The sequence below is a fragment of the Dermacentor silvarum genome, chromosome 3 (genome assembly GCF_013339745.2).
Source record: "Dermacentor silvarum isolate Dsil-2018 chromosome 3, BIME_Dsil_1.4, whole genome shotgun sequence".
NCBI lineage: Eukaryota > Metazoa > Arthropoda > Arachnida > Ixodida > Ixodidae > Dermacentor > Dermacentor silvarum.
The window spans coordinates 115,379,137-115,390,874 of NC_051156.1; the positions used below are offsets into that span (position 1 = coordinate 115,379,137).

Sequence of the window (11,738 nt, forward strand, 5' to 3'; positions counted from 1 at the left end):
GCTATAGAGGCGAAATCGCGAATAAATCGGCGAAAATAGGAAGCGATGCCGAGGAAACTGCGTAGGTCCTTGGTCTTTTCTGGACGAGGAAAGTGAAGCACCGCCGAAATCTTGTCAGGATCAGGTCGAATACCATCCTTGCTTACAATATGACCTAAGACCTTGATCATCTTGCTTGCAAAATGACACTTTTTGGTGTTGAGCTGAAGACCAGCACTGGCTATGCACGTGAGAACCTCGTCAAGACGTTGCAGGTGCTGTGCAAATGTCGACGAGAAAATAACGATATCATCCAGATAGCACAAGCAGGTCTTCCACTTCAGGCCACGCAGAACGGTGTCGATCATGCGCTCAAAAGTTGCGGGAGCATTGCAGAGGCCGAAGGGCATGACGTTGAACTCGTAAAGACCATCTGGGGTTGCAAACGCTGTTTTTTCTTTGTCGGCTTCGTGCATCGGTATTTGCCAGTAACCTGAACGCAGATCAAGACTGGAGAAGTACTCGGCACCTTGCAGGGCATCGAGGGCATCATCAATGCGAGGCATGGGGTACACATCCTTGCGCGTGATCTTGTTGAGCGCTCGATAATCTACACAGAAACGCACGGAGCCATCTTTTTTTTGGACCAAAACAATGGGAGACGACCAAGGGCTAGCAGAGGGGCGAATTATCTCACGTTGCAGCATGTCGTAGACGTTTTGCTCAATAATTTTGCGCTCAGCTAGAGACACACGATACGGCCGGCGACGCACGATGGATCTGCCGTCTGTCTGAATCCGATGCGCTGTGACGGTCGTCTGTCCCAATGTCGAAGAATGGGCGTCAAATGAACCTTCATGCTTCATCAACAAGGCAAGGAGCTGTTGCGTCTGCGAAGGGGTCAAGTCCGAGCTGATTACAGCAGCAAGAGCGGAGGTAGAGGCAGAATGTCCAGCAGGAGGGATTTCAGAGGGAGCAGCCTTGAGGGGAACGACAGAGAGAGGCTCGGAATCAGCAAAGCAAGCCAAAGTGGTGCCTTTAGGAAGTAGAATTTTCTCAGGTGTGTTCCTTGCTTCGAGAAGCGCAGAACCATTATCGAACCTAACTAGGCCTGAAACAATGGCTATCCCTTTTATGAGCCAACGCGCACAAGGTAACATTAACACATCGCCATGGTCGATGGCGTCGGACGTGATGGTCAGAATTTGCTGACAGCCTGGAGGTAGCTCGGTATCTTTTGCAGCGAGTGGACGAAGTGGCTGGTGCGGTTCATCGCCGAGCGAATAGTCGGTGTCGGTCATATGTACGACACCTTGCCCACAACATATAGCAGCAGAAGCAGAGGCAAGGAAATCCCATACTAGAATGAGCTGGCGGGAGCAGGGCGACAGCACAGCAAATTGTATGTAGTGGACGATGCCATCGATGGATACACGCACTGTACAAAACGCGGAAGGGCGGATTGTTTTCCCTTGAGCTGCAACAAGCGCGGGTCCATCATAAGGCGTCGTAACTTTCCTGAGACGCCTACACAAATCGGAATGCATAACAGATAAAGTCGCACCGGTGTCCACCAAAGCTTCAACGTGCACACCTTCAACAAACACGGACATCATATTACAAGGGCGCGCTGGAGGAATTGTAGTCCTGTCGGTGAATGCAGTTTTTCCTCCGAAAACTGCATTACTTAGTTTTCCGGGCGGCGGTCAGAGGTGAAACAGGCAGGCCGAAGCGGTGACGAGGAGCGGCGGAAGGGCGATGGTGATCGGCGTCTGGTGGTACGGTAACCATTCGGCGTCTCGGTCGTTGCGGGCGGAGATGGGGAACGGCGCGGAGCGGAAGCGAAATTGGGCTACAATTTCTTTAACTTTGGGCTACGCCACCTCATCCGACCTGGCAACACTGCCGTCGGCTTTAGGGAAGGATTTATATGCTCGTTGCCGGAGGATGACGTCCCGCTTGCCGGAATTTTCCACTTGTTCTCGATGACGTCACTTGCTTCATGAGACGTTAGTGCGGGCAGGGCTGGAAGTCTGTTGGTTGAAATCGTACAGTTGATGATTAGCGGCAGAACCTGCAAAGCAAGCCAGGCATGCTTAGATGACATGGTCACTGCGGTGTTGCCGCTCCCACTGAAGGCCGTTGGCTGCAGGGAAGGATTTATATGCTCGTTGCCGGAAGGTGACGTCCGGCTTGCCGGAATTTTTCACTTGTTCTCGATGACGTCCCTTGCTTCATGAGACGTTTGTGCGGGCAGGGCTGGAAATCTGTTGCTTGAAATCGTGCAGTTGATGATTAGCGGCAGAACCTGCAAAGCAAGCCAGACATGCTTAGATGACATGGTCACTGCGGTGCTGCCGCTCCCACTTCTTGACTCACATTAGTTCAAGTTGAACTCGCAAAAGCATTTGATCGTGATTTCCATGTATTGTTGTATTCTCTCATCAACAAGCCAATGTTGGTTCTACTTTGTTAAAGAAGTGCACCTTCGTTGCGTTTTTCTACCTGTTTGATTGTGAATGTCCATTTCTCGGAGCCTACATCTATACAATCCTCTGTCAAGCAAGACTGACCTATGTCGCCTCTCCTTTTTTATGATTACGTGGAGCCGTGAGCATTCTTCAATCTGATAGTATTCATGGCTACAGCTTGCTCGGACAGCATGTTAAAGTGCTAGCTCATGCAGAGGAGGAGGAATAAGCTTTTTTTGTAGAAACAGCACTTTATGATGGCCGGGCCTAAGCCTCCCATGAGGGGACGTCGAGAGCTTGCCTCGCCGCCGCCTCAGGGGCGTGCTGGGTCGCCCAGGTTTGGTCGTCGAGGGCGGAGCTCCGCAGAGCCTCATGCAACCTCGACGAGAGGGTCGTGGTGTTAATGTTTGTGTACTGTGCTGGGCACTCCCACAGCATATGCGGAAGCGTAGCCGGGTGAGTGCCACAGCCCCGGCAGTTGCGGGTACTGTAAACTTCAGAGAATATAAGGTGGAGGCGGGCGGGTGAAGGGTACGAATTTGTTTATAGCAGACGCAGGGTAGTAGCCTGCGCCCGGTTGAACTTGGGGTGAGGTGGAAGGAAGGTTCGGCGACTGAGGTAAAATGCCTTAACGAGATCGCTATAAGTGGTCAGATTGTCCCTGGTGTCCAACTCGTCTGCAGTGTCTCCGGCGCCGTTGACTAGGCCTCCCGCAATGGAGTGGGTGACCTCATTGAGGTTGGGGAGGTTTGAGTGGGCAGGGCCTGCATGGGCCGAGATCCATGTCATAGAGATCATGCTGTCTTTAGAGTGTGGTGCCTGGCAGAGGATATGAAGGGCTTGGGGAGAAATACGCCTTTGCATTAATGTCTCTTAGTCCGGTCCTGGATAATAGCCTGGCTAGAAACGGCACCCTTCGACGTACTGCTTAATATAACGGCTATGGGTAGCCCGACAAAGGGAGATATACGTGACACTCTTCAAGCGGCCTCCAAAGCAACTAGTACTGCCTATATGCGCTCGTTGTTACGCGGCCGCTGTTCGTATACGGCCCCTCACACCGATGTTCGTGCGCGATACGTGACGGAATGCGCCGAAGCGGCCGAAGCATGCCGGAGCGCCGTAAACAAACCCACCGCGCACGCGCAAAGGAAAAGAAAAAAAAATATACGAGAGAGAAGAAGTTTCGGATTGCCATCGGAGGAGCCGCGAAACCGCGCGGACGCGCCATGGCGAAGCTCCCGTTCTGCGGACTTTTCGTGCAAACTGGTTGCAAAGTTTGGAACTGTGTTGGCGGCGCCCTTCGCGTGCGCAGCAGAGCGATATTTTGGACACCAGTGGACACGAAAGGTGTGTTGCGAGGCCATTGCAATGCCCCGCAATTTGAGTGCGACGGATTTTGCCGTTCCGCGAACAACGTACCTGCTGCACCATTCCAGGCCGCTTGGTGCTCATACTGTGGGCACAGCCCAGTACAACATGCTCGAATTGGTGAGTGGCACTTCTGTTTTCTTTTCTATTTATGTGTCGTGAGGTTGACTGACGCGCGTGCTATACAGTATGGCTAACAAAAAAAAAAGAGGGCAGGTAAATGTAGCGCACTGTACACGACACAGGACAAAGGGAATCCGTGTTTAGCAACTATATTAAATGCCATGTACGTAAATTTTACAGCGCTAATCATTCGAAGCGCGCACAGGTGCGCCGTGAAGAAATGTTTTGCAGGGTAAAGCCCAAACCGCATGAGAGCGATTTAATTCGTGCGCGACCGCGACGATCGACAGCTTCGAACGACGAAACGGGCCGTCGCGCGAACAGATCGCTTGGTTCTGGAAATATAGAATTCGTCGCTCGTCGCCCGAAAGTGCTATGAGCGACTAGCCAATAGCGCGAAGCCGAAACAGGATGTACAGAACATCAGTCGAGTGCTACGAATTGTCGCACGGAACGAGCAAAAGACTTTTTGATAGGTGCAAGGATAAGAACCAAGTGCAAGACTTTTAGAAATATTTATGCTGCTATTTACAGTAAAACACAAATTAATGAAGCACGCGTTACGCCAGTTTCGGCGCGTATTTGCTGCCCTCATACGGGTAGCACCGGGGAGACGTCGTTAAAAAGTCGTCGCTCGCATGCTGTACGTACTGTAGACGACGAGCGAACGCGACAGCCATCTTCATCGCGTCGCTTGTCGCAGTCGTGCGCAAGATCGCGGGCATGAACTTTATACTTAAATAATATAGTGCGTAATTTACACTAATTAGGCCCCAACCACGAGACACATAATTATTTGACTATGTTTGACACGAAGAAACCTAGAGCGAGTTAAATCATGTGTCAACGTTGTGTGTAGTCTTTCCTTTGCATTAGGTTTTTCCCGGAATGCATTACCAGTTGACAGCCTAGCATATGATGCGTACTTTGTTGACATCACATTTGTCTTTAGTTTACTCGTTTGTTTTACGACCTAATTACGAAATGCCGGCGTGTTACATTTTCAACATTTGACATAACCCTGTATGTTTTGTAGGGACAACCCAGGATGTGTATTTCTCAGCACCCAATCAACTGCCAGAAGTGACTCACACACAGGCCACCAGTAAGTGGACATCTGTTGCAATTGAACGACCCGGAATACCCAGGCAGAAAACTGGTTGATTACTTTCTAGGCACCTCCAGAAAGCTTTTCTTACCCGGAAAAAGGACAGGTCCTACGGTGGAACAGCCACCGCCATTCTATAAATATGTATGCAGTACCCTTCAGTCTCTTCGAACAGCCTTGCCTGATGTCGAGCTAGTTAGCACCCCGGCAACGGAGGTGTGCGAATGGTTAGCGGTTAAGCACTTGTCGAAGGAAGAACTGCAGAGGTGCAGGAGCGTCCGCTGGCGCAGCCTGACTTCGTCGGCCGTACCCGCCGAGGTTCGCGACTTCGGATGGAGATGAGGTTGGCGCGTCTTGCCAACGCGGAACCGCACGGCAGCCTGGGGAATAAGTCGCACTGACCGCTGCCCTCAGTGCAGACAAGAAGAAACGTTGCAGCATGCCTTATTCGAGTGTACAGTATCAAAAACATTTTGGTTCCTACTGTGGCGGATGTTCCATGTACGAATACAGGCAAGAAAGCAACCGCGAACACCATTCCATGTTGTTTTGTGGTGTGTAGGAGCATTTGTTTTGTGGCGCCAACGAGGATCAGCGGCAATGCAGGGGCAGCCAAATAGAGCAATGTATCCGCTACTACGCCGTTTGCGTAAGCTCATGTACGAACAAGCGTGCGCAGACTGGATCATTCTGAACGAAGACCAGTTTCTGCGTAAATGGTCCACAATATTCATAAAGCTCCGTAATGGGCGCATCACTGCACAGTTGTTACCGTACTAGCTCATTAATGTCTGGCAGGCCAGTGCACCTGCCAGATCCATATGCCACCTTAGTGTGTTCTTTTATTTTCATAATGTGCCATTTTGATTGTATGTGCCAGTGCCGCTAGTGTTTGTTTTCCTGTACATGAATCCAAACTAGTGCACATGTATTTCATGAATGTCTGTTTGAAATAAACTTCTCTTTATCTGTTGCAATTTCACATTATGCAGTCGGCTGCTGGCTTGTACTGAGTTATTATTTTTTTAATGAGGTGGTGATGTCGTACTAACGTGCATTTTGACCACAAATGTGCGATCTGGGGCCGTATTCTGAAACGTTCCACTTCGGTGAAATTTCTTTTTCGCTTTCAGGCGCTCGATGATTGGCTGTTTTAGCAAAATTGGATGAGCTGATTGGCTGGTTGAGCCCAACGTCATTCAATTTTGCTCAACCAGCCAATCAGCGTGCACGTGAAAGCGAAAAAGAAATATCGCAGAAGTGGAACGTTTCAGAATACGGCCCCACGTATCATAGAGGTATATATGGTTGCCATTCTCTGCAAGGGACATGTACTCGTGTTCGTGAAGCATTTATATTAGGCAGTATTGTCGCCCAATGAGTCACGTATCAACGCTGTAACTCGCCAGTGCCGGCAAGTAGTTGTGAGAAACAAACAATACATTATGACGCTGTAAAGTTATTTCATTAATTTGAAGGAAAGTTTTGCAGCGGGAAAAAAAGGCTGCTCTTCCAGGTAAACAAGTCTTTTTGTCACAAGTTATTTAACCAAACTGTGGATTTGTGACATTCATGACGTATGAATGGATTTAATTAATTAATTTTGCGACTTAATTATGAAATGCCGGCGTGTATACATTTTCAACATTTCACATAACCCTGTATGTTTTGTAGGGTCAACCCAGGACATGGGTTTCTCAGCACCCAGTCAGAAGTAACTCAACCACAGGCCACCAGTAAGTGGACATCAGTTGCAATTTCACATTATGCTGTTGGCTGCTGGCTTGTACTGAGTTTTTTATGAGGTGGTGATGTCGTACTAACGTGTATTTTGACCACAAAGGTGCGATCATGTCTCACAGAGGTATATATGGTTGCCATTAACTGCGAGGGACGTGTGCTCGTGTTCGCGAAGAACTTGTATTAGGCAGTATTGTCGCCCAATGAGTCACGTATCAGCACTCTTAACTCGCCACTTCCGGTAAGTAGTTGCGAGAAACACGATATATTATGACGCTGTAAAGTTATGTCATTAATACGAAGGAACGTTTTGCAGCAGGAAAAAGGGTTGCTATTCCAGGTAAACATGTCTTTTTCTCACAAGTTATTTAACCAAACTGTGGGTGTGTGAAATTCGTGACATATGAATAATTTTAATTCTGCCTTTAGTAATGCTTCTAAAAGAAAATAGAAATGGCATGTGACTACCTCTCCAATGAGCAGATCATACATATACAGTCATAAGTGGTAGTTCCATGCAGTGTCGCACTCTATATAACCTTTCTGTCAGCAGCATTCAAACTGGTGACTGTGTTTTCAGAAGGAGAAGTGCACATGGCACTGTATATGTGTGAACTTGGTTTTCTTTGTATGTGTTGGCTCACTGACACAAACAGTGCAAAAATCAGTTGTACCATGAGGCTGACGACGACTTCTGCTGCTAGAAATGCTGCACTTCATATTTTCTAGTACTGCATGACATTTAAAGCAAAGCTAGCACATCAAATGATCAAGAAAACTAATAGCTGTTAAAGCTGTTTTCCTCAAAGAAAGCTTGTCCTTTATGGACTGTGGTAATCTGCGAGCTCTCCACTGACGTTTCAGTAGTATTATCTCTTAGTGTGTGAGAGGTCAGCGGCAGTCAATCATAGTGTTTAAATGGTGTTTTAATTATGTGCATTTGTTCCAACGAAGTTGTCTAGATTACTTTATTGTGCAGTGTACAGCTTACGAAAGTGTCAGCAACTACTGAGTTGTTAACATGCATATGCATTCATCTCTATGCAGGTGGCACTCAGCTGTACCACTGCACTGCTGCTGAAATTGCCAGCACCAGCGGCTTTGTAACAGCTGTTTCACAGCATCTCGGTACGTGCTAATGTACAGTTATGTTATGATGGGCTAATATTATGGACCACTGCTATTCTGTATTGTGACAGATCCACATGATGAATCATGTAATGGGTACAGTGGAAACCTTTGAATGTTCCTCTACTATGGTACATAAAAAGGCTCTCCTTTTCGTCACTGGAGCAGGAGAGAAGAGCATGCAGGCACTCCTGGATGTACATATATTCCAAACATGAGAGAGACATTATATATATATATATATATATATATATATATATACAAATAAAGTAAAGGCAGGGACATTACATCTTGCATTTTGAATTGATTTGTGCAGCGCAAAAGTACAGCACAGACCACAGAGAAGCACACATGTTAACAGATTTGATACATCAGGTGTGCTCCTTTACCCAAGAAGGGAGGGGAAAGGGGAGAAAGTCAGAAAAAAAGTAGAGACGAACAGAAAGCAATCGTGCCAAAAAGCATGAAAAGCATCGTGCAGCCAGGATCACCAGCAGGACATCTAAAAAGCGCAGTGATAAAATTACATACAGGGCAACCTTAAGTATTGTTTGTTTCAATCAACCCAGATCACTGCAGCCATTACTGCAATCAAGTTGTTTCCTTATGTCATATAAGCAAGTTATGTGGGCCCAAAAATGTTTAGAGCTAAAGGATCATCTTCTATGCTAGCCTCTTCGCCCGCTTTTTTGTCATATTGTTATCAGCTGCTTATGTAAGGGACAAAAAGTAAGAGTATGAGCTGTTTCCTGGTTCCCCATTCCATGCAACATGTCTTTGTGACTATACATGTGCATGCAGATAATCCGTAGATGAAAAACATTTAGTAGAATCTCGTTACAAGAGATACTTGGTTGTAAGAGACATTTGAAAATGGTTTGGATGGTTTTGCAATGTTTGCCATGGTTAACAGCATTGCATGCAAGAGACACCTTTGTTATTAAGGGTGACTTTTCAAGTATTCTTCACTATTTCGAAGCGACACAACCCAGACACATTCACTTTGTGCACCTCGTGTGCTCCGAAGGACTTAAAGATCATGCAATCCTCACACAAGTCAATTGCACATGTCGCCTTAAACGTGAATTAGAAAAGGAGGACAACGAGGACAGTGCAGTGCAGAAAGTGTCGGCAGTTGAAGCTGACGAGCATCAAAGAGTACCTTAATGGTATTGCGAGCAAGAAGGAGGCTTGCAAAGTGGAGTGTGTAAACTCCAGAAATTGGGAAGGAAGCTAATACAATCTGCAGTCACAAAAATAAGAGTGCTGTGAACATCTTCTTTAAAGGGCCCCTAAACCACCCAGAGGTCGAAATTTAGTTGCGGTGTTGCAGTTGTACACGATACGGCAACGAACACGTAGCCACGAGAATTTTTTCACACCGGTGCAGTAATAGCAGAGTTTGATGATCAAAAAATAGTCCCCGCTCATTTCACTCTATCATCTGGTACGCGCCGTCTGCACGGTATCGTCTTTTCCTCGCCCAGTACACCTCTAAATGTAATGTGACAGGCCATCGCCAATGCGCTCTGTTGCTGCCGTGCCGGCCTGTCGTCCTGCTAGGGGTGCTGCTATTGACCTCGCCAATATAGTGGAATCGTATGGTGACTGGCTGTGTTGAAGAGCCTCATCGGGAGACCCTTCTGTCGGTGTTTCTGTTCTTTGTCCCCACTGGCTGCCCACAATGGCACGGTGAGCAATGCGACGAGGAAGAGGGAGCGCGTGTTTTGCTTGCAGACCTTGCCGGCAGTCGTACACTGTCGTTCGACCAATCCACAGCACCAGAAACCGGTGACATCATCAGACACAGCCTGGTGACGTCAGGACGAACTGGGGGGGGGGGGGTGCAGGAAAAGTCTGGAGAGGCGCATGGGGTGGTTTTCTTCAATTTGTGGCGCTCCCGCGGTGCATAGCACTGCCCCCGCGTTTGGCATTGTTGATCGTGACGGCGTTCTGATTTCGATACGTGTGTTTACTTGAAATGTTTAAGAAATATCGAGAGGTGGTTTAGGGGCCCTTTAAGCCACCCTGAGCAATTATTCCTTCAGATATATCTAAACATACTTTAGTGATGATGCATAATAAAGTGATCTAGTTTAGGTTCTCATTGTTTTTAAAATTTTTGGTTTCAAGATACATGTTTCCCGTGCCCTTTGAGTATCTCTTCTGATGAGGCTTTACTGTAATGAACACACACCATTGTGTAACTCCTGCTGCAAGTATTATTCATTAAGCCTGGTCACTGATGTGCAAAGGTTGTGATTAGGTTTTGATGTCCATATTTTTGAGAGCTATGTTTATTAATTCAGGCTGTTCTTATTGGTCCTTCGATGCAGGAGACAATGCCTACAAAATTATTGGCCCTGATGACGAGAGCCCTCAAGGGGCAAACGACATCTCTGTTGCAGAAGTGAGCCCGATACCACCTTAAGTTACCATGACAGATGACACGGCTGCAATAGATACAGAGACTGCCGTGTTTACTGCCGCTGCAACAGTGTACGAGGCAAGCAGCAGCACGTCAGCATCAGCAGTAGTGTCAAAAGGAACCGAACCAGGCCTGGTAGGGCAACATGTGTGCTACCACTGTGACTTTTTTTGTAGTGCATACACCTCATCTGCTCAACATACGAAAGCTTTTCACCACGACTGCGAGCCAGTGTTCTTGTTCAGCGAGAGCAAGACTATGTTTGGTGTTATAACACAGTATAAGCATGTATAACACAGTATTCAAACCTATTACAGTTGTTGCCTCCCCGACCAGCCCACATAGCGACAACAATGTGGAATGCATGGTGGGACACACCTCTCTCCCATTAGAAGATAGTAGAGAGACTGTCAGTGTGGTTGTGGAATGCATGGTGGGACACACCTCTCTCCCATTAGAAGATAGTAGAGAGACTGTCAGTGTGGTTGCTAGATTAACTGGTCATTGTAGCCGACTAGAAGGACAACACAGGTGTCATAAGATTGTTGTTGATGTTGTTGGTGAAGAGGTAAAAAAGATGTTTGATGCAGCTGAAGCATTGATATTGAGCAAATGAAAAGTGACCGCCTGAGAAAGCTACACTATCGAAATTTGGGTATCTATATGCCGCCAACTCTGGTAAAGCTCACAGGGAATGTAAAGACTTATGTTGTAAAGTTAGCAAACCTCCTTCAAAATGTGCTAAGGCACCCAAACATTGTTGACTATGTAAGTAAGCCCTGCAGAATGCAGACTGACTCTGTACTTCGTGACTTCTGGGATAGAACAAGGGTTCATTCGCATCCCATTTTTAACATACACAAGAAAATGTTGTTCTTTTCAACCTGTATTATGATGACATAGAACTTGCTAACCCGATGGGTACCAAAAGAGGCAAATTGGGCAAGCTCAGTGTATTTTATTTAACAATATTAAACCTGCCACCTTCTCAGCGTTCTAAACTGTCTAGCATCTTTTTGATGCGGGTCGGTCACACAGCTGACCTGAAGAAGCATAATGTCCAGTTATATTTTTTTCGAAGATTTCATTCAAGTGTTAAGAGCCAACGAAGGAATCATCTTTGATACAGACAGAGGCCGTAAAAGGTTTTTTGGTGCTGTGATGACCGTTACAGGACATTCTTTAGCTGCCCACTCCTTAGCAGGTTTAAAGAATCTTTTGGCCCGACTGCATTTCAATCCTGTTGAACTTGCCTTGAACCGTCATATAGTTATGCGCAACATGTTCGACATGGAGTGTGTAACCTGAGATCAGAGAGTGAAATCAAGTTGCAAATGCAGGAACTGAAGCAAATAGCATCAGTTTCAAATAGGAAGCAGCTTTCCAAAGA

General features: G+C 46.9%; 1 long non-coding RNA gene across 2 annotated transcripts; it reads left to right on the forward strand.

Annotated features, from left to right (window-relative positions):
- The first annotated feature begins 3,742 nt into the window (after nt 1-3,742).
- Nucleotides 3,743-10,393, forward strand: LOC119445730 (uncharacterized). 2 transcript variants are annotated; one of them, XR_007466016.1, is made up of 5 exons: nt 3,743-3,941; nt 4,981-5,049; nt 6,727-6,788; nt 7,840-7,920; nt 10,257-10,393. It is a non-coding gene; the product is annotated as an uncharacterized LOC119445730 (long non-coding RNA). The 2 variants fall into 2 exon arrangements; XR_005190663.2 differs by lacking the exon at nt 6,727-6,788.
- The last annotated feature ends 1,345 nt before the right edge of the window (nt 10,394-11,738 follow it).